Source organism: Salvelinus fontinalis, chromosome 3, assembly GCF_029448725.1.
Source record: "Salvelinus fontinalis isolate EN_2023a chromosome 3, ASM2944872v1, whole genome shotgun sequence".
Lineage (NCBI taxonomy): Eukaryota > Metazoa > Chordata > Actinopteri > Salmoniformes > Salmonidae > Salvelinus > Salvelinus fontinalis.
Genome location: NC_074667.1, coordinates 74,937,486 through 74,964,128, shown reverse-complemented (window position 1 = coordinate 74,964,128; position 26,643 = coordinate 74,937,486). Strand labels below are relative to the sequence as shown.

The window sequence follows — 26,643 nt, the reverse complement described above, 5'->3', positions numbered from 1 at the left end:
GTGTTTTGTAAGAAAGTGTTTACCCATATGGTCTATCGGTATGGATTTCTGGTGTACGCACAGGTGTCATAGGTTCTACTCCCGGTATGGGATAGAAACCTTATTATTTGACATGCACTTGTGTAACAACAGATTTTACCTGGCAGCAGTATCACACAACACAACAATATTCCCTCAGTAACAGGAAATGTGAAATGTTAAGTAGATTCAAAATTGACAATGCTTTTTAAACGTTGAATACACTTCATGTTTGCATTTCTTGCTCTGCAGTAAAATTCATGCAACAACAGGAGGATCAAATGAAGATATGCATCTGTAACAGAAAACCAAGGAACATTGTCGTGACAGACGCTATGACTGTGTACACAGATCAGAAGATTCAAGGTTGAAATCCTGGCTGAATCAACACTGTCTTTAGTTGACCAAAATCAAGCTGGGAAAAATACTGTATACTTTTCATTGTGTCTGGCTGTTCTCTCTTCAAACACATTTTAGACTGATTTTATATGGGACTTTTCCCCAACATCTCTGAGAAAAAATATGGCGCTTTTAATTACAACAGGCATAATTTCAACATTTATAGTTTTGACCTTGATGTTTTTTTAAAGGAAATGTCTTACCATATGGTCTAGCGGTAAGGATTCCTGGTTTTCACACAGGTGGCCCGGGTTCAACTCCCGGTATGGGAAAGAACATCTTGTCGTGTGCCATGCACTTGTGTAACAACATATTTTAACTGGCTGCAGTATCACACAACACAAAAGTATTCCCTCAGGAAATGTGACATGTTATGTAGATTCAAAATTTACAAGGCTTTTTAAACGTTGAATACACTTCATGTTTGCAGTTCTTGCTCTGCAGTAAAATTCATGCAACAACAGGAGGATCAAATGAAGATATGCATCTGTAACAGAAAACCAAAGAACCTTGTCGTTGACAAAAGCTATGACTGTGTACACTGTTCTAGGAGTGACCTGACTTCAGCTTGTCTGTGGGGCCAGTGGCGCACTGGATAACGTGTCTGACTACGGATCAGAAGATTCTAGGTTTGACTCCTGGCTGGCTCGTCGCTATATTTAATTGATTGAAATCAAGCCGGGAATGATACTGTATACTTTTCATTGTGTCTGGCTGTTCTCTTTTCAAACACATTTTAGACTGATTTTATATGGGACTTTTCATCCCAACATCTCTGAGAACAAAAATGGAGCTATTAATTACAAAAGGCATCATTTCAACATTTATAGATTTTTCTGTGATGTTTTTTTTAAGAAAGTCTTTTCCCATATGGTCTATCGGTAAGGATTTCTGGTGTACGCACAGGTGTCATAGGTTCTACTCCCGGTATGGGATAGAAACCTTATTATTTGGCATGCACTTGTGTAACAACAGATTTTACCTGGCAGCAGTATCACACAACACAACAATATTCCCTCAGTAACAGGAAATGTGAAATGTTATGTAGATTCAAAATTGACAATGCTTTTTAAACGTTGAATACACTTCATGTTTGTATTTCTTGCTCTGCAGTAAAATTCATGCATCAACAGGAGGATCAAATGAAGATATGCATCTGTAACAGAAAACCAAGGAACCTTGTCGTGACAGACGCTATGACTGTGTACACAGATCAGAAGATTCAAGGTTGAAATCCTGGCTGAATCAACACTGTCTTTAGTTGACCAAAATCAAGCTGGGAAAAATACTGTATACTTTTCATTGTGTCTGGCTGTTCTCTCTTCAAACACATTTTAGACTGATTTTATATGGGACTTTTCCCCAACATCTCTGAGAAAAAATATGGCGCTTTTAATTACAACAGGCATAATTTCAACATTTATAGTTTTGACCTTGATGTTTTTTTAAAGGAAACGTCTTCCCATATGGTCTAGCGGTAAGGATTCCTGGTTTTCACCCAGGTGGCACGGGTTCAACTCCCGGTATGGGAAAGAAAATCTTGTCATGTGCCATGCACTTGTGTAACAACATATTTTAACTGGCTGCAGTATCACACAACACAAAAATATTCCCTCAGGAAATGTGACATGTTATGTAGATTCAAAATTGACAAGGCTTTTAAACGTTGAATACACTTCATGTTTGCAGTTCTTGCTCTGCAGTAAAATTCATGCAACAACAGGAGGATCAAATGAAGATATGCATCTGTAACAGAAAACCAAAGAACCTTGTCGTTGACAAAAGCTATGACTGTGTACACTGTTCTAGGAGTGACCTGACTTCAGCTTGTCTGTGGGGCCAGTGGCGCAATGCATAACGTGTCTGACTACGGATCAGAAGATTCTAGGTTCGACTCCTGGCTGGCTCGTCACTACTTTTAATTGATTGATATCAAGCCGGGAATGATACTGTATACTTTTCATTGTGTCTGGCTGTTCTCTTTTCAAACACATTTTAGACTGATTTTATATGGGACTTTTCATCCCAACATCTCTGAGAAAAAAAATGGAGCTATTAATTACAAAAGGCATCATTTCAACATTTATAGATTTGTCTGTGATGTGTTTTGTAAGAAAGTGTTTACCCATATGGTCTATCGGTATGGATTTCTGGTGTACGCACAGGTCTCATAGGTTCTACTCCCGGTATGGGATAGAAACCTTATTATTTGACATGCACTTGTGTAACAACAGATTTTACCTGGCAGCAGTATCACACAACACAACAATATTCCCCCAGCAACAGGAAATGTGAAATGTTATGTAGATTCAAAATTGACAATGCTTTTTAAACGTTGAATACACTTCATGTTTGCATTTCTTGCTCTGCAGTAAAATTCATGCAACAACAGGAGGATCAACTGAAGATATGTATCTGTAACAGAAAACCAAGGAACCTTGTCGTGACAGACGCTATGACTGTGTACACAGATCAGAAGATTCAAGGTTGAAATCCTGGCTGAATCAACACTGTCTTTAGTTGAACAAAATCAAGCCGGGAATGATACTGTATACTTTTCATTGTGTCTGGCTGTTCTCTCTTCAAACACATTTTAGACTGATTTTATATGGGACTTTTCCCCAACATCTCTGAGAAAAAATATGGCGCTTTTAATTACAACAGGCATAATTTCAACATTTATAGTTTTGACCTTGATGTTTTTTTAAAGGAAACGTCTTCCCATATGGTCTAGCGGTAAGGATTCCTGGTTTTCACCCAGGTGGCCCGGGTTCAACTCCCGGTATGGGAAAGAACATCTTGTCGTGTGCCATGCACTTGTGTAACAACATATTTTAACTGGCTGCAGTATCACACAACACAAAAGTATTCCCTCAGGAAATGTGACATGTTATGTAGATTAAAAATTGACAAGGCTTTTTAAACGTTGAATACACTTCATGTTTGCAGTTCTTGCTCTGCAGTAAAATTCATGCAACAACAGGAGGATCAGATGAAGATATGCATCTGTAACAGAAAACCAAAGAACCTTGTCGTTGACAAAAGCTATGACTGTGTACACTGTTCTAGGAGTGACCTGACTTCAGCTTGTCTGTGGGGCCAGTGGCGCAATGGATAACGTGTCTGACTACGGATCAGAAGATTCTAGGTTTGACTCCTGGCTGGCTCGTCACTACATTTAATTGATTGAAATCAAGCCGGGAATGATACTGTATACTTTTCATTGTGTCTGGCTGTTCTCTTTTCAAACACATTTTAGACTGATTTTATATGGGACTATTCATCCCAACATCTCTGCGGAAAAAAATTGACCTATTAATTACAAAAGGCATCATTTCAACATTTATAGATTTGTCTGTGATGTTTTTTTTAAGAAGTCTTTTCCCATATGGTCTATCGGTAAGGATTTCTGGTGTACGCACAGGTGTCATAGGTTCTACTCCCGGTATGGGATAGAAATCTTATTATTTGGCATGCACTTGTGTAACAACAGATTTTACCTGGCAGCAGTATCACACAACACAACAATATTCCCTCAGTAACAGGAAATGTGACATGTTATGTAGATTCAAAATTGACAAGGCTTTTTAAACGTTGAATACACTTCATGTTTGCAGTTCTTGCTCTGCAGTAAAATTCATGCAACAACAGGAGGATCAATTGAAGATATGCATCTGTAACAGAAAACCAAAGAACCTTGTCATTGACAAAAGCTATGACTGTGTACACTGTTCTAGGAGTGACCTGACTTCAGCTTGTCTGTAGGGCCAGTGGCGCAATGGATAACGTGTCTGACTACGGATCAGAAGATTCTAGGTTTGACTCCTGGCTGGCTCGTCACTACATTTAATTGATTGAAATCAAGCCGGGAATCATACTGTTTACTTTTCATTGTGTCTGGCTGTTCTCTTTTCAAACACATTTTAGACTGATTTTATATGGGACTTTTCATCCCAACATCTCTGCGGAAAAAAATGGAGCTATTAATTACAAAAGGCATCATTTCAACATTTATAGATTTGTCTGTGATGTTTTTTTTAAGAAGTCTTTTCCCATATGGTCTATCGGTATGGATTTCTGGTGTACGCACAGGTCTCATAGGTTCTACTCCCGGTATGGGATAGAAACCTTATTATTTGACATGCACTTGTGTAACAACAGATTTTACCTGGCAGCAGTATCACACAACACAACAATATTCCCCCAGCAACAGGAAATGTGAAATGTTATGTAGATTCAAAATTGACAATGCTTTTTAAACGTTGAATACACTTCATGTTTGCATTTCTTGCTCTGCAGTAAAATTCATGCAACAACAGGAGGATCAACTGAAGATATGTATCTGTAACAGAAAACCAAGGAACCTTGTCGTGACAGACGCTATGACTGTGTACACAGATCAGAAGATTCAAGGTTGAAATCCTGGCTGAATCAACACTGTCTTTAGTTGAACAAAATCAAGCCGGGAATGATACTGTATACTTTTCATTGTGTCTGGCTGTTCTCTCTTCAAACACATTTTAGACTGATTTTATATGGGACTTTTCCCCAACATCTCTGAGAAAAAATATGGCGCTTTTAATTACAACAGGCATAATTTCAACATTTATAGTTTTGACCTTGATGTTTTTTTAAAGGAAACGTCTTCCCATATGGTCTAGCGGTAAGGATTCCTGGTTTTCACCCAGGTGGCCCGGGTTCAACTCCCGGTATGGGAAAGAACATCTTGTCGTGTGCCATGCACTTGTGTAACAACATATTTTAACTGGCTGCAGTATCACACAACACAAAAGTATTCCCTCAGGAAATGTGACATGTTATGTAGATTAAAAATTGACAAGGCTTTTTAAACGTTGAATACACTTCATGTTTGCAGTTCTTGCTCTGCAGTAAAATTCATGCAACAACAGGAGGATCAGATGAAGATATGCATCTGTAACAGAAAACCAAAGAACCTTGTCGTTGACAAAAGCTATGACTGTGTACACTGTTCTAGGAGTGACCTGACTTCAGCTTGTCTGTGGGGCCAGTGGCGCAATGGATAACGTGTCTGACTACGGATCAGAAGATTCTAGGTTTGACTCCTGGCTGGCTCGTCACTACATTTAATTGATTGAAATCAAGCCGGGAATGATACTGTATACTTTTCATTGTGTCTGGCTGTTCTCTTTTCAAACACATTTTAGACTGATTTTATATGGGACTATTCATCCCAACATCTCTGCGGAAAAAAATTGACCTATTAATTACAAAAGGCATCATTTCAACATTTATAGATTTGTCTGTGATGTTTTTTTTAAGAAGTCTTTTCCCATATGGTCTATCGGTAAGGATTTCTGGTGTACGCACAGGTGTCATAGGTTCTACTCCCGGTATGGGATAGAAATCTTATTATTTGGCATGCACTTGTGTAACAACAGATTTTACCTGGCAGCAGTATCACACAACACAACAATATTCCCTCAGTAACAGGAAATGTGACATGTTATGTAGATTCAAAATTGACAAGGCTTTTTAAACGTTGAATACACTTCATGTTTGCAGTTCTTGCTCTGCAGTAAAATTCATGCAACAACAGGAGGATCAAATGAAGATATGCATCTGTAACAGAAAACCAAAGAACCTTGTCATTGACAAAAGCTATGACTGTGTACACTGTTCTAGGAGTGACCTGACTTCAGCTTGTCTGTAGGGCCAGTGGCGCAATGGATAACGTGTCTGACTACGGATCAGAAGATTCTAGGTTTGACTCCTGGCTGGCTCGTCACTACATTTAATTGATTGAAATCAAGCCGGGAATCATACTGTTTACTTTTCATTGTGTCTGGCTGTTCTCTTTTCAAACACATTTTAGACTGATTTTATATGGGACTTTTCATCCCAACATCTCTGCGGAAAAAAATTGAGCTATTAATTACAAAAGGCATCATTTCAACATTTATAGATTTGTCTGTGATGTTTTTTTTAAGAAGTCTTTTCCCATATGGTCTATCGGTAAGGATTTCTGGTGTACGCACAGGTGTCATAGGTTCTACTCCCGGTATGGGATAGAAATCTTATTATTTGGCATGCACTTGTGTAACAACAGATTTTACCTGGCAGCAGTATCACACAACACAACAATATTCCCTCAGCAACAGGAAATGTAAAATGTTATGTATATTCAAAATTGACAATGCTTTTTAAACGTTGAATACACTTCATGTTTGCATTTCTTGCTCTGCAGTAAAATTCATGCAACAACAGGAGGATCAAATGAAGATATGCATCTGTAACAGAAAACCAAGGAACCTTGTCGTGACAGACGCTATGACTGTGTACACAGATCAGAAGATTCAAGGTTGAAATCCTGGCTGAATCAACACTGTCTTTAGTTGACCAAAATCAAGCTGGGAAAAATACTGTATACTTTTCATTGTGTCTGGCTGTTCTCTCTTCAAACACATTTTAGACTGATTTTATATGGGACTTTTCCCCAACATCTCTGAGAAAAAATATGGCGCTTTTAATTACAACAGGCATAATTTCAACATTTATAGTTTTGACCTTGATGTGTTTTTAAAGGAGATGTCTTCCCATATGGTCTAGCGGTAAGGATTCCTGGTTTTCACCCAGGTGGCCCGGGTTCAACTCCCGGTATGGGAAAGAACATCTTGTCGTGTGCCATGCACTTGTGTAACAACATATTTTAACTGGCTGCAGAATCACACAACACAAAAGTATTCCCTCAGGAAATGTGACATGTTATGTAGATTCAAAATTGACAAGGCTTTTTAAACGTTGAATACACTTCATGTTTGCAGTTCTTGCTCTGCAGTAAAATTCATGCAACAACAGGAGGATCAAATGAAGATATGCATCTGTAACAGAAAACCAAAGAACCTTGTCATTGACAAAAGCTATGACTGTGTACACTGTTCTAGGAGTGACCTGACTTCAGCTTGTCTGTGGGGCCAGTGGCGCAATGGATAACGTGTCTGACTACGGATCAGAAGATTCTAGGTTTGACTCCTGGCTGGCTCGTCACTACATTTAATTGATTGAAATCAAGCCGGGAATCATACTGTATACTTTTCATTGTGTCTGGCTGTTCTCTTTTCAAACACATTTTAGACTGATTTTATATGGGACTTTTCATCCCAACATCTCTGCGGAAAAAAATTGAGCTATTAATTACAAAAGGCATCATTTCAACATTTATAGATTTGTCTGTGATGTTTTTTTTAAGAAGTCTTTTCCCATATGGTCTATCGGTAAGGATTTCTGGTGTACGCACAGGTGTCATAGGTTCTACTCCCGGTATGGGATAGAAATCTTATTATTTGGCATGCACTTGTGTAGCAACAGATTTTACCTGGCAGCAGTATCACACAACACAACAATATTCCCTCAGCAACAGGAAATGTAAAATGTTATGTATATTCAAAATTGACAATGCTTTTTAAACGTTGAATACACTTCATGTTTGCATTTCTTGCTCTGCAGTAAAATTCATGCAACAACAGGAGGATCAAATGAAGATATGCATCTGTAACAGAAAACCAAGGAACCTTGTCGTGACAGACGCTATGAATGTGTACACAGATCAGAAGATTCAAGGTTGAAATCCTGGCTGAATCAACACTGTCTTTAGTTGACCAAAATCAAGCTGGGAAAAATACTGTATACTTTTCATTGTGTCTGGCTGTTCTCTTTTCAAACACATTTTAGACTGATTTTATATGGGACTTTTCATCCCAACATCTCTGAGAAAAAAAATGGAGCTATTAATTACAAAAGGCATCATTTCAACATTTATAGATTTGTCTGTGATGTTTTTTTTAAGAAAGTCTTTTCCCATATGGTCTATCGGTAAGGATTTCTGGTGTACGCACAGATGTCATAGGTTCTACTCCCGGTATGGGATAGAAATCTTATTATTTGGCATGCACTTGTGTAACAACAGATTTTACCTGGCAGCAGTATCACACAACACAACAATATTCCCTCAGCAACAGGAAATGTGAAATGTTATGTAGATTCAAAATTGACAATGCTTTTTAAACGTTGAATACACTTCATGTTTGCATTTCTTGCTCTGCAGTAAAATTCATGCAACAACAGGAGGATCAAATGAAGATATGCATCTGTAACAGTAAACCAAGGAACCTTGTCGTGACAGACGCTATGACTGTGTACACAGATCAGAAGATTCAAGGTTGAAATCCTGGCTGAATCAACACTGTCTTTAGTTGACCAAAATCAAGCTGGGAAAAATACTGTATACTTTTCATTGTGTCTGGCTGTTCTCTCTTCAAACACATTTTAGACTGATTTTATATGGGAATTTTCCCCAACATCTCTGAGAAAAAATATGGCGCTTTTAATTACAACAGGCATAATTTCAACATGTATAGTTTTGACCTTGATGTTTTTTTAAAAGAAATGTCTTCCCATATGGTCTAGGGGTAAGGATTCCTGTTTTTCACCCAGGTGGCCCGGGTTCAACTCCCGGTATGGGAAAGAACATCTTGTCATGTGCCATGCACTTGTGTAACAACATATTTTAACTGGCTGCAGAATCACACAACACAAAAGTATTCCCTCAGGAAATGTGACATGTTATGTAGATTCAAAATTGACAAGGCTTTTAAAACGTTGAATACACTTCATGTTTGCAGTTCTTGCTCTGCAGTAAAATTCATGCAACAACAGGAGGATCAAATGAAGATATGCATCTGTAACAGAAAACCAAAGAACCTTGTCGTTGACAAAAGCTATGACTGTGTACACTGTTCTAGGAGTGACCTGACTTCAGCTTCTTTGTGGGGCCAGTGGCGCAATGGATAACGTGTCTGACTACGGATCAGAAGATTCTAGGTTCGACTCCTGGCTGGCTCGTCACTATCTTTAATTGATTGAAATCAAGCCGGGAATGATACTGTATACTTTTCATTGTGTCTGGCTGTTCTCTTTTCAAACACATTTTAGACTGATTTTATATGGGACTTTTCATCCCAACATCTCTAAGAAAAAAAATGGAGCTATTAATTACAAAAGGCATCATTTCAACATTTATAGATTTGTCTGTGATGTTTTTTTTAAGAAAGTCTTTTCCCATATGGTCTATCGGTAAGGATTTCTGGTGTACGCACAGATGTCATAGGTTCTACTCCCGGTATGGGATAGAAATCTTATTATTTGGCATGCACTTGTGTAACAACAGATTTTACCTGGCAGCAGTATCACACAACACAACAATATTCCCTCAGCAACAGGAAATGTGAAATGTTATGTAGATTCAAAATTGACAATGCTTTTTAAACGTTGAATACACTTCATGTTTGCATTTCTTGCTCTGCAGTAAAATTCATGCAACAACAGGAGGATCAAATGAAGATATGCATCTGTAACAGAAAACCAAGGAACCTTGTCGTGACAGACGCTATGACTGTGTACACAGATCAGAAGATTCAAGGTTGAAATCCTGGCTGAATCAAAACTGTCTTTAGTTGACCAAAATCAAGCTGGGAAAAATACTGTATACTTTTCATTGTGTCTGGCTGTTCTCTCTTCAAACACATTTTAGACTGATTTTATATGGGACTTTTCCCCAACATCTCTGAGAAAAAATATGGCGCTTTTAATTACAACAGGCATAATTTCAACATGTATAGTTTTGACCTTGATGTTTTTTTTAAAGAAATGTCTTCCCATATGGTCTAGGGGTAAGGATTCCTGTTTTTCACCCAGGTGGCCCGGGTTCAACTCCCGGTATGGGAAAGAACATCTTGTCATGTGCCATGCACTTGTGTAACAACATATTTTAACTGGCTGCAGAATCACACAACACAAAAGTATTCCCTCAGGAAATGTGACATGTTATGTAGATTCAAAATTGACAAGGCTTTTAAAACGTTGAATACACTTCATGTTTGCAGTTCTTGCTCTGCAGTAAAATTCATGCAACAACAGGAGGATCAAATGAAGATATGCATCTGTAACAGAAAACCAAAGAACCTTGTCGTTGACAAAAGCTATGACTGTGTACACTGTTCTAGGAGTGACCTGACTTCAGCTTCTTTGTGGGGCCAGTGGCGCAATGGATAACGTGTCTGACTACGGATCAGAAGATTCTAGGTTCGACTCCTGGCTGGCTCGTCACTATATTTAATTGATTGAAATCAAGCCGGGAATGATACTGTATACTTTTCATTGTGTCTGGCTGTTCTCTTTTCAAACACATTTTAGACTGATTTTATATGGGACTTTTCATCCCAACATCTCTGAGAAAAAAAATGGAGCTATTAATTACAAAAGGCATCATTTCAACATTTATAGATTTGTCTGTGATGTTTTTTTTAAGAAAGTCTTTTCCCATATGGTCTATCGGTAAGGATTTCTGGTGTACGCACAGATGTCATAGGTTCTACTCCCGGTATGGGATAGAAATCTTATTATTTGGCATGCACTTGTGTAACAACAGATTTTACCTGGCAGCAGTATCACACAACACAACAATATTCCCTCAGCAACAGGAAATGTAAAATGTTATGTATATTCAAAATTGACAATGCTTTTTAAACGTTGAATACACTTCATGTTTGCATTTCTTGCTCTGCAGTAAAATTCATGCAACAACAGGAGGATCAAATGAAGATATGCATCTGTAACAGAAAACCAAGGAACCTTGTCGTGACAGACGCTATGACTGTGTACACAGATCAGAAGATTCAAGGTTGAAATCCTGGCTGAATCAACACTGTCTTTAGTTGACCAAAATCAAGCTGGGAAAAATACTGTATACTTTTCATTGTGTCTGGCTGTTCTCTCTTCAAACACATTTTAGACTGATTTTATATGGGACTTTTCCCCAACATCTCTGAGAAAAAATATGGCGCTTTTAATTACAACAGGCATAATTTCAACATTTATAGTTTTGACCTTGATGTGTTTTTAAAGGAGATGTCTTCCCATATGGTCTAGCGGTAAGGATTCCTGGTTTTCACCCAGGTGGCCCGGGTTCAACTCCCGGTATGGGAAAGAACATCTTGTCGTGTGCCATGCACTTGTGTAACAACATATTTTAACTGGCTGCAGAATCACACAACACAAAAGTATTCCCTCAGGAAATGTGACATGTTATGTAGATTCAAAATTGACAAGGCTTTTAAAACGTTGAATACACTTCATGTTTGCAGTTCTTGCTCTGCAGTAAAATTCATGCAACAACAGGAGGATCAAATGAAGATATGCATCTGTAACAGAAAACCAAAGAACCTTGTCGTTGACAAAAGCTATGACTGTGTACACTGTTCTAGGAGTGACCTGACTTCAGCTTCTTTGTGGGGCCAGTGGCGCAATGGATAACGTGTCTGACTACGGATCAGAAGATTCTAGGTTTGACTCCTGGCTGGCTCGTCACTATCTTTAATTGATTGAAATCAAGCCGGGAATGATACTGTATACTTTTCATTGTGTCTGGCTGTTCTCTTTTCAAACACATTTTAGACTGATTTTATATGGGACTTTTCATCCCAACATCTCTGAGAAAAAAAATGGAGCTATTAATTACAAAAGGCATCATTTCAACATTTATAGATTTGTCTGTGATGTTTTTTGTAAGAAAGTCTTTTCCCATATGGTCTATCGGTAAGGATTTCTGGTGTACGCACAGATGTCATAGGTTCTACTCCCGGTATGGGATAGAAATCTTATTATTTGGCATGCACTTGTGTAACAACAGATTTTACCTGGCAGCAGTATCACACAACACAACAATATTCCCTCAGCAACAGGAAATGTGAAATGTTATGTAGATTCAAAATTGACAATGCTTTTTAAACGTTGAATACACTTCATGTTTGCATTTCTTGCTCTGCAGTAAAATTCATGCAACAACAGGAGGATCAAATGAAGATATGCATCTGTAACAGAAAACCAAGGAACCTTGTCGTGACAGACGCTATGACTGTGTACACAGATCAGAAGATTCAAGGTTGAAATCCTGGCTGAATCAACACTGTCTTTGTTTGACCAAAATCAAGCTGGGAAAAATACTGTATACTTTTCATTGTGTCTGGCTGTTCTCTCTTCAAACACATTTTAGACTGATTTTATATGGGACTTTTCCCCAACATCTCTGAGAAAAAATATGGCGCTTTTAATTACAACAGGCATAATTTCAACATGTATAGTTTTGACCTTGATGTTTTTTTTAAAGAAATGTCTTCCCATATGGTCTAGGGGTAAGGATTCCTGTTTTTCACCCAGGTGGCCCGGGTTCAACTCCCGGTATGGGAAAGAACATCTTGTCATGTGCCATGCACTTGTGTAACAACATATTTTAACTGGCTGCAGAATCACACAACACAAAAGTATTCCCTCAGGAAATGTGACATGTTATGTAGATTCAAAATTGACAAGGCTTTTAAAACGTTGAATACACTTCATGTTTGCAGTTCTTGCTCTGCAGTAAAATTCATGCAACAACAGGAGGATCAAATGAAGATATGCATCTGTAACAGAAAACCAAAGAACCTTGTCGTTGACAAAAGCTATGACTGTGTACACTGTTCTAGGAGTGACCTGACTTCAGCTTCTTTGTGGGGCCAGTGGCGCAATGGATAACGTGTCTGACTACGGATCAGAAGATTGTAGGTTCGACTCCTGGCTGGCTCGTCACTACATTTAATTGATTGAAATCAAGCCGGGAATGATACTGTATACTTTTCATTGTGTCTGGCTGTTCTCTTTTCAAACACATTTTAGACTGATTTTATATGGGACTTTTCATCCCAACATCTCTGCGAAAAAAAATGGAGCTATTAATTACAAAAGGCATCATTTCAACATTTATAGATTTGTCTGTGATGTTTTTTTTAAGAAGTCTTTTCCCATATGGTCTATCGGTAAGGATTTCTGGTGTACGCACAGGTGTCATAGGTTCTACTCCCGGTATGGGATAGAAATCTTATTATTTGGCATGCACTTGTGTAACAACAGATTTTACCTGGCAGCAGTATCACACAACACAACAATATTCCCTCAGCAACAGGAAATGTGAAATGTTATGTAGATTCAAAATTGACAATGCTTTTTAAACGTTGAATACACTTCATGTTTGCATTTCTAGCTCCGCAGTAAAATTCATGCAACAACAGGAGGATCAAATGAAGATATGCATCTGTAACAGAAAACCAAGGAACCTTGTCGTGACAGACGCTATGACTGTGTACACAGATCAGAAGATTCAAGGTTGAAATCCTGGCTGAATCAACACTGTCTTTAGTTGACCAAAATCAAGCTGGGAAAAATACTGTATACTTTTCATTGTGTCTGGCTGTTCTCTCTTCAAACACATTTTAGACTGATTTTATATGGGACTTTTCCCCAACATCTCTGAGAAAAAATATGGCGCTTTTAATTACAACAGGCATAATTTCAACATGTATAGTTTTGACCTTGATGTTTTTTTAAAGGAAACGTCTTCCCATATGGTCTAGCGGTAAGGATTCCTGGTTTTCACCCAGGTGGCCCGGGTTCAACTCCCGGTATGGGAAAGAACATCTTGTCGTGTGCCATGCACTTGTGTAACAACATATTTTAACTGGCTGCAGAATCACACAACACAAAAGTATTCCCTCAGGAAATGTGACATGTTATGTAGATTCAAAATTGACAAGGCTTTTTAAACGTTGAATACACTTCATGTTTGCAGTTCTTGCTCTGCAGTAAAATTCATGCAACAACAGGAGGATCAAATGAAGATATGCATCTGTAACAGAAAACCAAAGAACCTTGTCGTTGACAAAAGCTATGACTGTGTACACTGTTCTAGGAGTGACCTGACAACTTTTCTGTGGGGCCAGTGGCGCAATGGATAACGTGTCTGACTACGGATCAGAAGATTCTAGGTTCGACTCCTGGCTGGCTCGTCACTATATTTAATTGATTGAAATCAAGCTGGGAATGTTACTGTATACTTTTTATTGTGTCTGGCTGTTCTCTTTTCAAACACTTTTTAGACTGATTTTATATGGGACTTTTCATCCCAACATCTCTGCGAAAAAAAATGGAGCTATTAATTACAAAAGGCATCATTTCAACATTTATAGATTTGTCTTTGATGTTTTTTTTAAGAAGTCTTTTCCCATATGGTCTATTGGTAAGGATTTCTGGTGTACGCACAGGTGTCATAGGTTCTACTCCCGGTATGGGATAGAAATCTTATTATTTGGCATGCACTTGTGTAACAACAGATTTTACCTGGCAGCAGTATCACACAACACAACAATATTCCCTCAGCAACAGGAAATGTGAAATGTTATGTAGATTCAAAATTGACAATGCTTTTTAAACGTTGAATACACTTCATGTTTGCATTTCTAGCTCCGCAGTAAAATTCATGCAACAACAGGAGGATCAAATGAAGATATGCATCTGTAACAGAAAACCAAGGAACCTTGTCGTGACAGACGCTATGACTGTGTACACAGATCAGAAGATTCAAGGTTGAAATCCTGGCTGAATCAACACTGTCTTTAGTTGACCAAAATCAAGCTGGGAAAAATACTGTATACTTTTCATTGTGTCTGGCTGTTCTCTCTTCAAACACATTTTAGACTGATTTTATATGGGACTTTTCCCCAACATCTCTGAGAAAAAATATGGCGCTTTTAATTACAACAGGCATAATTTCAACATTTATAGTTTTGACCTTGATGTTTTTTTAAAGGAAATGTCTTCCCATATGGTCTAGCGGTAAGGATTCCTGGTTTTCACCCAGGTGTTCTGGGTTCAACTCCCGGTATGAGAAAGGACATCTTGTCGTGTGCCATGCACTTGTGTAACAACATATTTTAACTGGCTGCAGTATCACACAACACAAAAGTATTCCCTCAGGAAATGTGACATGTTATGTAGATTCAAAATTGACAAGGCTTTTTAAACGTTGAATACACTTCATGTTTGCAGTTCTTGCTCTGCAGTAAAATTCATGCAACAACAGGAGGATCAAATGAAGATATGCATCTGTAACAGAAAACCAAAGAACCTTGTCGTTGACAAAAGCTATGACTGTGTACACTGTTCTAGGAGTGACCTGACAACTTTTCTGTGGGGCCAGTGGCGCAATGGGTAACGTGTCTGACTACGGATCAGAAGATTCTAGGTTCGACTCCTGGCTGGCTCGTCACTATATTTAATTGATTGAAATCAAGCTGGGAATGTTACTGTATACTTTTTATTGTGTCTGGCTGTTCTCTTTTCAAACACTTTTTAGACTGATTTTATATGGGACTTTTCATCCCAACATCTCTGCGAAAAAAAATGGAGCTATTAATTACAAAAGGCATCATTTCAACATTTATAGATTTGTCTGTGATGTTTTTTTTAAGAAGTCTTTTCCCATATGGTCTATCGGTAAGGATTTCTGGTGTACGCACAGGTGTCATAGGTTCTACTCCCGGTATGGGATAGAAATCTTATTATTTGGCATGCACTTGTGTAACAACAGATTTTACCTGGCAGCAGTATCACACAACACAACAATATTCCCTCAGCAACAGGAAATGTGAAATGTTATGTAGATTCAAAATTGACAATGCTTTTTAAACGTTGAATACACTTCATGTTTGCATTTCTAGCTCCGCAGTAAAATTCATGCAACAACAGGAGGATCAAATGAAGATATGCATCTGTAACAGAAAACCAAGGAACCTTGTCGTGACAGACGCTATGACTGTGTACACAGATCAGAAGATTCAAGGTTGAAATCCTGGCTGAATCAACACTGTCTTTAGTTGACCAAAATCAAGCTGGGAAAAATACTGTATACTTTTCATTGTGTCTGGCTGTTCTCTCTTCAAACACATTTTAGACTGATTTTATATGGGACTTTTCCCCAACATCTCTGAGAAAAAATATGGCGCTTTTAATTGCAACAGGCATAATTTCAACATTTATAGTTTTGACCTTGATGTTTTTTTAAAGGAAATGTCTTCCCATATGGTCTAGCGGTAAGGATTCCTGGTTTTCACCCAGGTGGCCCGGGTTCAACTCCCGGTATGGGAAAGAACATCTTGTCGTGTGCCATGCACTTGTGTAACAACATATTTTAACTGGCTGCAGTATCACACAACACAAAAGTATTCCCTCAGGAAATGTGACATGTTATGTAGATTCAAAATTGACAAGGCATTTTAAACGTTGAATACACTTCATGTTTGCAGTTCTTGCTCTGCAGTAAAATTCAAGCAACAACAGGAGGATCAAATGAAGATATGCATCTGTAACAGAAAACCAAAGAACCTTGTCGTTGACAAAAGCTATGACTGTGTACACTGTTCTAGGAGTGACCTGACTTCAGCTTTACTGTGGGGCCAGTGGCGCAATGGATAACGTGTCTGACTACGGATCAGAAGATTCTAGTTTCGACTCCTGGCTGGCTCGTCACTATACTTAATTGATTGAAATCAAGCCGGGAATGATACTGTATACTTTTCATTGTGTCTGGCTGTTCTCTTTTCAAACACTTTTTAGACTGATTTTATATGGGACTTTTCATCCCAACATCTCTGAGAAAAAAAATGGAGCTATTAATTACAAAAGGCATCATTTCAACATTTATAGATTTGTCTGTGATGTTTTTTTTAAGAAAGTCTTTTCCCATATGGTCTATCGGTAAGGATTTCTGGTGTACGCACAGGTGTCATAGGTTCTACTCCCGGTATGGGATAGAAACCTTATTATTTGGCATGCACTTGTGTAACAACAGATTTTACCTGGCAGCAGTATCACACAACACAACAATATTCCCTCAGTAACAGGAAATGTGAAATGTTATGTAGATTCAAAATTGACAATGCTTTTTAAACGTTGAATACACTTCATGTTTGCATTTCTTGCTCTGCAGTAAAATTCATGCAACAACAGGAGGATCAAATGAAGATATGCATCTGTAACAGAAAACCAAGGAACCTTGTCGTGACAGACGCTATGACTGTGTACACAGATCAGAAGATTCAAGGTTGAAATCCTGGCTGAATCAACACTGTCTTTAGTTGACCAAAATCAAGCTGGGAAAAATACTGTATACTTTTCATTGTGTCTGGCTGTTCTCTCTTCAAACACATTTTAGACTGATTTTATATTGGACTTTTCCCCAACATCTCTGAGAAAAAATATGGCGCTTTTAATTACAACAGGCATAATTTCAACATTTATAGTTTTGAAATTGATGTTTTTTTAAAGGAAATGTCTTCCCATATGGTCTAGCGGTAAGGATTCCTGGTGTTCACCCAGGTGGCCCGGGTTCAACTCCTGGTATGGGAAAGAACATCTTGTCGTGTGCCATGCACTTGTGTAACAACATATTTTAACTGGCTGCAGTATCACACAACACAAAAGTATTCCCTCAGGAAATGTGACATGTTATGTAGATTCAAAATTGACAATGCTTTTTAAACGTTGAATACACTTCATGTTTGCAGTTCTTGCTCTGCAGTAAAATTCATGCAACAACAGGAGGATCAAATGAAGATATGCATCTGTAACAGAAAACCAAAGAACCTTGTCGTTGACAAAAGCTATGACTGTGTACACTGTTCTAGGAGTGACCTGACTTAAAACCTCTTGAGAATACAGGGGGTGCTGTTTACTATTAGCATAATTTCCTCTACAGATTAAACTGCCTCTTTTTCAATTATTGCTCCTACTATATGCATACAATTAATACCATTGGATAGAAAACAATCTATAGTTTCTAAAAACCGTTTCAATTTTGTCTCTAAGTGAAACACAAGTCATTTGACAGCACTTTCCCTGATCAAGAAGAAGAATGCAAGATGTGTATGCTCGCTTCAACGCTCTGCCTATATATGGTCACGCCACCTATGACCCGAAACACACTTCATTCGTCTTCCTCTGGGTGTCAAGAGGACGTCAGAGGAGAAATTTTTTGTTTATCTTGTACTGACGTGAAATAAGACCTATTTCTTTGGCGTGACCGACAACTTCCGGTTCTCTGATTCGCGGGATTTGCAGGTGCGATTGTATACTGTTTTGCTGCCGTTACGGATGAAAACTATCTCCGTCTCGAAGTTTGTTTGATACATGTGACCATATCATCTTAATGTAAGTTTTTTCAATATAGTTTAATCAGATTATTTGAATTTTTTCGGGAGTTTTGCCGTGTTCCGTTCTGTGAGTTTTTTAACTTTGGACAGAACCGTGCCAGTCGACCAGTACCTATGCTAAATGAAGAGGGAAAGTTGCCATTGTGAATGGATTGAAAGACTCATCAGGACTAAGGACACGTTGATCAACATTCTGATGAAAGATCAGCAATAGTAAGACCCAATTTACTATGTTATTTCATATATCTGTCGTGCATGTGAACTGGTCGGGCGCGCCCAGCTGGTTCTGGCTGGCGTGGCTATGCTAATTTAGCGATACATTTTGTTTTCGCTATAAAACATTTTAATAAATCTGAAATATTGTTTGGATTCACCAGATGTTGGGCTTTCAATATCTGTACGCTGTGTATTTTTTCTGAAATGTTTTAAGACAAGTAATTAGTTATATGACGTTGGTCTCTGTAATTGTTCTGGCTGCATCGGCACTTTCAGATTGCAGCTGCAATGTAGAACTGTGATTTATACCTGAAAAATGCACATTTTTCAAAAAAAAACTATGCTATACCATAAATATGTTATCAGACTGTCATCTTATGAATTTGTTTCTTGGTTAGTGGCTATATATATTTTCATTTAGTCGAATTAGTGATAGCTACTGACGCAGGAAAAAACTGTTGGAGTAAAAAAATTGTGTCTTTTGCTAACGTGTTTAGCTAATAGATTTACATATTGTGTCTTCCCTGTAAAACATTTGAAAAATCTGAAATGGTGGATTTATTCACAAGATCTGTGTCTTTCATTAGGTGTCTTGGACTTGTGATTTAATGATATTTAGATGCTACTATTTAATTGTGACGCTATGCTAGCGATGCTAATCAGTGTGGGGGGGGTGGGGGGTGCTCCCGAATCCGGGGTAGGTGCTTGGTAGAGGTTGACTTGTCTGTGGGGCCAGTGGCGCAATGGATAACGTGTCTGACTACGGATCAGAAGATTCTAGGTTCGACTCCTGGCTGGTTCCTCACTAAATTTAATTGTTTGAAATCAAGCCGGGAATGATACTGTATACTTTTCATTGTGTCTGGCTGTTCTCTTTTCAAACACATTTTAGACTGATTTTATATGGGACTTTTCATCCCAACATCTCTGAGAAAAAAAATGGAGCTATTAATTACAAAAGGCATCATTTCAACATTTATAGATTTGTCTGTGATGTTTTTTTTAAGAAAGTCTTTTCTCATATGGTCTATCGGTAAGGATTTCTGGTGTACGCACAGGTGTCATAGGTTCTACTCCCGGTATGGGATAGAAACCTTATTATTTGGCATGCACTTGTGTAACAACAGATTTTACCTGGCAGCAGTATCACACAACACAACAATATTCCCTCAGTAACAGGAAATGTGAAATGTTATGTAGATTCAAAATTGACAATGCTTTTTAAACGTTGAATACACTTCATGTTTGCATTTCTTGCTCTGCAGTAAAATTCATGCAACAACAGGAGGATCAAATGAAGATATGCATCTGTAACAGAAAACCAAGGAACCTTGTCGTGACAGACGCTATGACTGTGTACACAGATCAGAAGATTCAAGGTTGAAATCCTGGCTGAATCAACACTGTCTTTAGTTGAACAAAATCAAGCTGGGAAAAATACTGTATACCTTTTCATTGTGTCTGGCTGTTCTCTCTTCAAACACATTTTAGACTGATTTTATATTGGACTTTTCCCCAACATCTCTGAGAAAAAGTATGGCGCTTTTAATTACAACAGGCATAATTTCAACATTTATAGTTTTGACCTTGATGTTTTTTTAAAGGAAATGTCTTCCCATATGGTCTAGCGGTAAGGATTCCCGGTTTTCACCCAGGTGGCCCGGGTTTAACTCCCGGTATGAGAATGAACATCTTGTCGTGTGCCATGCATTTTTGTAACAACATATTTTAACTGGCTGCAGTATCACACAACACAAAAGTATTCCCTCAGGAAATGTGACATGTTATGTTGATACAAAATTGACAAGGCTTTTTAAACGTTGAATACACTTCATGTTTGCAGTTCTTGCTCTGCAGTAAAATTCATGCAACAACAGGAGGATCAAATGAAGATATGCATCTGTAACAGAAAACCAAAGAACCTTGTCGTTGACAAAAGCTATGACTGTGTACACTGTTCTAGGAGTGACCTGACTTCAGCTTGTCTGTGGGGCCAGTGGTGCAATGGATAACGTGTCTGACTACGGATCAGAAGATTCTAGGTTTGACTCCTGGCTGGCTCGTCACTATATTTAATTGTTTGAAATCAAGCCGGGAATGATACTGTATACTTTTCATTGTGTCTGGCTGTTCTCTTTTCAAACACATTTTAGACTGATTTTATATGGGACTTTTCATCCCAACATCTCTGAGAAAAAAAATGGAGCTATTAATTACAAAAGGCATCATTTCAACATTTATAGATTTGTCTGTGAAGTTTTTTTTAAGAAAGTCTTTTCCCATATGGTCTATCGGTAAGGATTTCTGGTGTACGCACAGGTGTCATAGGTTCTACTCCCGGTATGGGATAGAAACCTTATTATTTGGCATGCACTTGTGTAACAACAGATTTTACCTGGCAGCAGTATCACACAACACAACAATATTCCCTCAGTAACAGGAAATGTGAAATGTTATGTAGATTCAAAATTAACAATGCTTTTTAAACGTTGAATACTTTTATTTTTATTTTTTTATTTAACCTTTATTTAACCAGGTAGGCAAATTGAGAACACGTTCTCATTTACAATTGCGACCTGGCCAAGATAAAGCAAAGCAGTTCGACACATACAACAACACATAGTTACACATGGAGTAAAAACAAACATATAGTCAATAATACAGTGAAAAAAAATAAGTCTATATACAATGTGAGCAAGTGAGGTGAGATAAGGGAGGTGAAGGCAAACAGATATATGTATAAATAAATAAAATATAAAAAGGCCATGGAGGCGAAGTGAGTACAACACAGCAAGTAAAATAAAAACTAAAAAACACTGGAATGGTTGGTTTGCATTGGAAGAAAGTGCAAAGTAGAGACAGAAATAATGGGGTGCAAAGGAGCAAAATAAATTAATAAATAAATACAGTAGGTAAAGAGGTAGTTGTTTGGGCTAAATTGTAGATGGGTTATGTACAGGTGCAGTAATCTATGAGCTGCTCTGACAGCTGGTGCTTAAAGCTAGTGAGGGAGATAGGTGTTTCCAGTTTCAGAGATTTTTGTAGTTCGTTCCAGTCATTGGCAGCAGAGAACTGGAAGGAGAGGCGTCCAAAGGAAGAATTGGTTTTGGGGGTGACTAGAGAGATATACCTGCTGGAGCGCGTGCTACAGGTAGGTGCTGCTATGGTGACCAGCGAGCTGAGATAAGGGGGGACTTTACCTAGCAGGGTCTTGTAGATGACCTGGAACCAGTGGGTTTGGCGACGAGTATGAAGCGAGGGCCAGCCAACGAGAGTGTACAGGTCGCAGTGGTGGGTAGTATATGGGGCTTTGGTGACAAAACGGATGGCACTGTGATAGACTGCATCCAATTTATTGAGTAGGGTTTTGGAGGCTATTTTGTAAATGACATCACCGAAGTCGAGGATTGGTAGGATGGTCAGTTTTACAAGGGTATGTTTGGCAGCATGAGTAAAGGATGCTTTGTTGCGGAATAGGAAGCCAATTCTAGATTTGACTTTGGATTGGAGATGTTTGATGTGGGTCTGGAAGGAGAGTTTACAGTCTAACCAGACACCTAGGTATTTGTAGTTGTCCACATATTCTAAGTCAGAGCCGTCCAAAGTAGTGATGTTGGACAGGCGGGCAGGAGCAGGCAGCGATCGGTTGAAGAGCATGCATTTGGTTTTACTTGTATTTAAGAGCAGTTGGAGGCCACGGAAGGAGAGTTGTATGGCATTGAAGCTCGCCTGGAGGGTTGTTAACACAGTGTCAAAAGAAGGGCCAGAAGTATACAGAATAGTGTCGTCTGCGTAGAGGTGGATCAGAGAATCACCAGCAGCAAGAGCGACATCATTGATGTAAACAGAGAAGAGGGTCGGTCCAAGAATTGAACCCTGTGGCACCCCCATAGAGACTGCCAGAGGCCCGGACAACAGACCCTCCGATTTGACACACTGAACTCTATCAGAGAAGTAGTTGGTGAACCAGGCGAGGCAATCATTAGAGAAACCAAGGCTGTCGAGTCTGCCAATGAGGATGTGGTGATTGACAGAGTCAAAAGCCTTGGCCAGGTCAATGAATACGGCTGCACAGTATTGTTTCCTATCGATGGCGGTTACGATATCGTTTATGACCTTGAGCGGGGCTGAGGTGCACCCATGACCAGCTCTGAAACCAGATTGCATAGCGGAGAAGGTGTGGTGTGATTCGAAATGGTCGGTAATCTGTTTGTTGACTTGGCTTTCGAAGACCTTAGAAAGGCAGGGTAGGATAGATATAGGTCTGTAGCAGTTAGGGTCAAGGGTGTCCCCCCCTTTGAAGAGGGGGATAACCGCAGCTGCTTTCCAATCTTTGGGGATCTCAGACGACACGAAAGAGAGGTTGAAGAGGCTAGTAATAGGGGTGGCAACAATTTCAGCAGATAGTTTTAGAAAGAAAGGGTCCAGATTATCTAGCCCGGCTGATTTGTAAGGGTCCAGATTTTGCAGCTCATTAAGAACATCAGCTGACTGTATTTGGGAGAAAGAGGAATGGGGAAGGCTTGGGCGAGTAGCAGAGGGGAGGGCAGTGCTGTTGTCCGGGGTAGGGGTAGCCAGGTGGAAAGCATGGCCAGCCGTAGAAAAATGCTTATTGAAATTCTCAATTATAGTGGATTTGTCGGTGGTGACAGTGTTTCCTATCTTCAGAGCGGTTGGAAGCTGGGAGGAGGTGTTCTTATTCTCCATGGACTTTACGGTGTCCCAGAACTTTTTTGAATTTGTGTAGCAGGAAGCAAATTTCTGCTTGAAAAAGCTAGCCTTGGCTGTTCTAACTGCCTGTGTATATTGGTTTCTGGCTTCCCTGAAAAGTTGCATATCACGGGGGCTGTTCGATGCTAATGCAGAACGCCATAGGATGTTTTTCTGATGGTTAAGGGCAGTCAGGTCAGGAGAGAACCAAGGGCTATATCTGTTCCTGGTTCTAAATTTCTTGAATGGGGCATGCTTATTCAAGATGGTGAGGAAGGCATTTTAAAAAAATGACCAGGCATCCTCTACTGACGGGATGAGATCAATATCCTTCCAGGATATCCCGGCCAGGTCGATTAGGAAGGCCTGCTCGCTGAAGTGTTTCAGGGAGCGTTTGACAGTGATGAGTGGAGGTCGTTTGACCGCTGACCCATTACGGATGCAGGCAATGAGGCAGTGATCGCTGAGATCTTGGTTGAAAACAGCAGAGGTGTATTTGGAGGGCAAGTTTGTTAGGATGATATCTATGAGGGTACCCGTGTTTACGGAATTGGGGTGGTACCTGGTAGGTTCATTGATAATTTGTGTGAGATTGAGGGCATCAAGCTTAGATTGTAGGGTGGCTGGGGTGTTGAGCATGTTCAAATTTAGGTCGCCTAGCAGCACGAGCTCTGAAGATAGATGGGGGGCAATCAGTTCACATATAGTGTCCAGAGCACAGCTGGGGGCAGAGGGTGGTCTATAGCAGGCGGCAACGGTGAGAGACTTGTTTTTAGAGAGGTGGATTTTTAAAAGTAGAAGTTCAAATTGTTTGGGAACAGACCTGGATAGTATAACAGAACTCTGCAGGCAGTCTTTGCAGTAGATTGCAACACCGCCCCCTTTGGCCGTTCTATCTTGTCTGAAAATATTGTAATTGGGGATAAAAATGTCTGAATTTTTGGTGGTCTTTCTAAGCCAGGATTCAGACACGGCTAAAACATCCGGGTTGGTAGAGTGTGCTAAAGCAGTGAACAAAACAAACTTAGGGAGGAGGCTTCTAATGTTAACATGCATGAAGCCAAGGCTATTACGGTTACAGAAGTCATCAAAAGAGAGCGCCTGGGGAATAGGAGTGGAGCCAGGTACTGCAGGGCCTGGATTCACCTCTACATCACCAGAGGAACAGAGGAGAAGTAGGATATTGGTACGGCTAAAAGCTATGAGAATTGGTCGCCTAGAGCTACTAGAGCAGAGAGTAAAAGGAAGTTTCTGGGGGCGATAAAATAGTTTAAAGGAATAATGTACAGACAAAGGTATGGTAGGATGTGAATACAGTGGAGGTAAACCTAGGTATTGAGTGATGATGAGAGAGATCTTGTCTCTAGAAACATCATTGAAACCAGGTGATGTCATCGCATATGTGGGTGGTGGAACTGATAGGTTGGATAAGGTATAGAGAGCAGGGCTAGAATCTCTACAGTGAAATAAGCCAATAAACACTAACCAGAACAGCAATGGACAAGGCATATTTACATTAAGGAGAGGCATGCTTAATCGAGTGATCAGTAAGGGTCCAGTGAGTAGAGGTTGGTTGGGGTCGTGGCGATCCAGACAGCTGGCCGGGTATATGGCTATCGGTAGCAGCATAGGATGGAGGTCTGTTTGTAGATACCTCGTGCGTTTCCGTCGGTAGGTTCCGTGTAGTGGGGTTTTGTTCAGATAGCAGCCGATAGGACAGCTAACGATTAGCGGGCCTCAGGTGAGCGTTCAGGTAACGTCGGGACGGATTTGCCGGTTGGATAAATCCCTCGGGCAGATAACGTCGGCAGTCAGTCGTGAAGGCCCGGTGGGGTTCCGTATCTGCAGCAGCAACAAAAGAAACGGGTCCGGATGGTGATGGAACTCCTCAGCTGGCTAGCTCCAGCATGATTTGAGTTTGCTCCGGGGTCGACGTAAGCCAATAGTCACACGGTATGCAGCTAGCTAGCTGCGAAATCAAGGTGCAAGTGTCCAGAGCCTGCGGTTGGAATCCGGGGAAACTGGGAGAAAAAAAGTCCCGGAATGCTCCGGTCCGAGTCGCGTTGCACAAAAGTGCCGGTAGATTATCGAGCTAAAGGAATAGCTGATGACCGCAAAACGTGGGCAGCTGAAACACCAACGCTAGCTAGCAAACCGGCTAATTTCGGGGCAGCTACAGATTAGCTTCTGGCTAGCTATCGGAGTAGCTTCTGGTTAGCTATCAGGCTAGCTTCTGAATTAGCCCCTGGCTATCTTCCACGATGGATTTTCAGATTGAGGTAAATATTACTTATTGTAATTGGTGAAGCGGGTTGCAGGAAAGCTTTTGCAGGAAAGCTTTTGTAGTTGAGTTCTTGGATAATAAAATAAATAAAAGATATGTGAAGAAAAGGTGTAAATATATATATATATACAGGACACGACAAGACAATACGGAAAAGACGTCTGAACTGCTAAGCCACCTTGGAGAGACTTCATGTTTGCATTTCTTGCTCTGCAGTAAAATTCATGCAACAACAGGAGGATCAAATGAAGATATGCATCTGTAACAGAAAACCAAGGAACCTTGTCGTGACAGACGCTATGACTGTGTACACAGATCAGAAGATTCAAGGTTGAAATCCTGGCTGAATCAACACTGTCTTTAGTTGACCAAACTCAAGCGGGGAAAAATACTGTATACTTTTCATTGTGTCTGGCTTTTCTCTCTTCAAACACATTTTAGACTGATTTTATATGGGACTTTTCCCCAACATCTCTGAGAAAAAATATGGCGCTTTTAATTACAACAGGCATAATTTCAACATTTATAGTTTTGACCTTGATGTTTTTTTAAAGGAAATCTCTTCCCATATGGTCTAGTGGTAAGGATTCCTGGTTTTCACCCAGGTGGCCCGGGTTCAACTCCCGGTATGGGAAAGAACATCTTGTCGTGTGCCATGCACTTGTGTAACAACATATTTTAACTGGCTGCAGTATCACACAACACAAAAGTATTCCCTCAGGAAATGTGACATGTTATGTAGATTCAAAATTGACAAGGCTTTTTAAACGTTGAATACACTTCATGTTTGCAGTTCTTGCTCTGCAGTAAAATTCATGCAACAACAGGAGGATCAAATGAAGATATGCATCTGTAACAGAAAACCAAAGAACCTTGTCGTTGACAAAAGCTATGACTGTG

General features: G+C 39.5%; 24 non-coding genes across 24 annotated transcripts; all 24 read left to right on the top strand.

Moving 5' to 3' along the window:
- The first annotated feature begins 1,877 nt into the window (after positions 1 to 1,877).
- Positions 1,878 to 1,949, top strand: trnae-uuc (transfer RNA glutamic acid (anticodon UUC)). Its single transcript has one exon. It is a non-coding gene; the product is annotated as a tRNA-Glu (tRNA).
- Positions 1,950 to 3,136: 1,187 nt separating this feature from the next.
- trnae-uuc (transfer RNA glutamic acid (anticodon UUC)) lies at positions 3,137 to 3,208 on the top strand. Its single transcript has one exon. It is a non-coding gene; the product is annotated as a tRNA-Glu (tRNA).
- Positions 3,209 to 3,513: 305 nt separating this feature from the next.
- On the top strand, positions 3,514 to 3,586 carry trnar-acg (transfer RNA arginine (anticodon ACG)). The gene has a single exon. It is a non-coding gene; the product is annotated as a tRNA-Arg (tRNA).
- Positions 3,587 to 4,181: 595 nt separating this feature from the next.
- On the top strand, positions 4,182 to 4,254 carry trnar-acg (transfer RNA arginine (anticodon ACG)). The gene has a single exon. It is a non-coding gene; the product is annotated as a tRNA-Arg (tRNA).
- Positions 4,255 to 5,063: 809 nt separating this feature from the next.
- On the top strand, positions 5,064 to 5,135 carry trnae-uuc (transfer RNA glutamic acid (anticodon UUC)). Its single transcript has one exon. It is a non-coding gene; the product is annotated as a tRNA-Glu (tRNA).
- A 305-nt stretch (positions 5,136 to 5,440) lies between these two features.
- On the top strand, positions 5,441 to 5,513 carry trnar-acg (transfer RNA arginine (anticodon ACG)). Its single transcript has one exon. It is a non-coding gene; the product is annotated as a tRNA-Arg (tRNA).
- A 595-nt stretch (positions 5,514 to 6,108) lies between these two features.
- On the top strand, positions 6,109 to 6,181 carry trnar-acg (transfer RNA arginine (anticodon ACG)). The gene has a single exon. It is a non-coding gene; the product is annotated as a tRNA-Arg (tRNA).
- Positions 6,182 to 6,990: 809 nt separating this feature from the next.
- On the top strand, positions 6,991 to 7,062 carry trnae-uuc (transfer RNA glutamic acid (anticodon UUC)). Its single transcript has one exon. It is a non-coding gene; the product is annotated as a tRNA-Glu (tRNA).
- A 305-nt stretch (positions 7,063 to 7,367) lies between these two features.
- On the top strand, positions 7,368 to 7,440 carry trnar-acg (transfer RNA arginine (anticodon ACG)). The gene has a single exon. It is a non-coding gene; the product is annotated as a tRNA-Arg (tRNA).
- Positions 7,441 to 8,847: 1,407 nt separating this feature from the next.
- On the top strand, positions 8,848 to 8,919 carry trnae-uuc (transfer RNA glutamic acid (anticodon UUC)). Its single transcript has one exon. It is a non-coding gene; the product is annotated as a tRNA-Glu (tRNA).
- Positions 8,920 to 9,224: 305 nt separating this feature from the next.
- On the top strand, positions 9,225 to 9,297 carry trnar-acg (transfer RNA arginine (anticodon ACG)). The gene has a single exon. It is a non-coding gene; the product is annotated as a tRNA-Arg (tRNA).
- Positions 9,298 to 10,107: 810 nt separating this feature from the next.
- On the top strand, positions 10,108 to 10,179 carry trnae-uuc (transfer RNA glutamic acid (anticodon UUC)). Its single transcript has one exon. It is a non-coding gene; the product is annotated as a tRNA-Glu (tRNA).
- A 305-nt stretch (positions 10,180 to 10,484) lies between these two features.
- trnar-acg (transfer RNA arginine (anticodon ACG)) lies at positions 10,485 to 10,557 on the top strand. The gene has a single exon. It is a non-coding gene; the product is annotated as a tRNA-Arg (tRNA).
- An 810-nt stretch (positions 10,558 to 11,367) lies between these two features.
- trnae-uuc (transfer RNA glutamic acid (anticodon UUC)) lies at positions 11,368 to 11,439 on the top strand. The gene has a single exon. It is a non-coding gene; the product is annotated as a tRNA-Glu (tRNA).
- A 305-nt stretch (positions 11,440 to 11,744) lies between these two features.
- trnar-acg (transfer RNA arginine (anticodon ACG)) lies at positions 11,745 to 11,817 on the top strand. The gene has a single exon. It is a non-coding gene; the product is annotated as a tRNA-Arg (tRNA).
- Positions 11,818 to 12,627: 810 nt separating this feature from the next.
- Positions 12,628 to 12,699, top strand: trnae-uuc (transfer RNA glutamic acid (anticodon UUC)). The gene has a single exon. It is a non-coding gene; the product is annotated as a tRNA-Glu (tRNA).
- Positions 12,700 to 13,886: 1,187 nt separating this feature from the next.
- trnae-uuc (transfer RNA glutamic acid (anticodon UUC)) lies at positions 13,887 to 13,958 on the top strand. The gene has a single exon. It is a non-coding gene; the product is annotated as a tRNA-Glu (tRNA).
- A 302-nt stretch (positions 13,959 to 14,260) lies between these two features.
- On the top strand, positions 14,261 to 14,333 carry trnar-acg (transfer RNA arginine (anticodon ACG)). Its single transcript has one exon. It is a non-coding gene; the product is annotated as a tRNA-Arg (tRNA).
- Positions 14,334 to 15,142: 809 nt separating this feature from the next.
- trnae-uuc (transfer RNA glutamic acid (anticodon UUC)) lies at positions 15,143 to 15,214 on the top strand. Its single transcript has one exon. It is a non-coding gene; the product is annotated as a tRNA-Glu (tRNA).
- Positions 15,215 to 15,516: 302 nt separating this feature from the next.
- Positions 15,517 to 15,589, top strand: trnar-acg (transfer RNA arginine (anticodon ACG)). The gene has a single exon. It is a non-coding gene; the product is annotated as a tRNA-Arg (tRNA).
- Positions 15,590 to 16,398: 809 nt separating this feature from the next.
- trnae-uuc (transfer RNA glutamic acid (anticodon UUC)) lies at positions 16,399 to 16,470 on the top strand. Its single transcript has one exon. It is a non-coding gene; the product is annotated as a tRNA-Glu (tRNA).
- A 1,188-nt stretch (positions 16,471 to 17,658) lies between these two features.
- On the top strand, positions 17,659 to 17,730 carry trnae-uuc (transfer RNA glutamic acid (anticodon UUC)). The gene has a single exon. It is a non-coding gene; the product is annotated as a tRNA-Glu (tRNA).
- A 1,748-nt stretch (positions 17,731 to 19,478) lies between these two features.
- On the top strand, positions 19,479 to 19,551 carry trnar-acg (transfer RNA arginine (anticodon ACG)). Its single transcript has one exon. It is a non-coding gene; the product is annotated as a tRNA-Arg (tRNA).
- Positions 19,552 to 26,306: 6,755 nt separating this feature from the next.
- On the top strand, positions 26,307 to 26,378 carry trnae-uuc (transfer RNA glutamic acid (anticodon UUC)). Its single transcript has one exon. It is a non-coding gene; the product is annotated as a tRNA-Glu (tRNA).
- Positions 26,379 to 26,643: the final 265 nt, after the last annotated feature.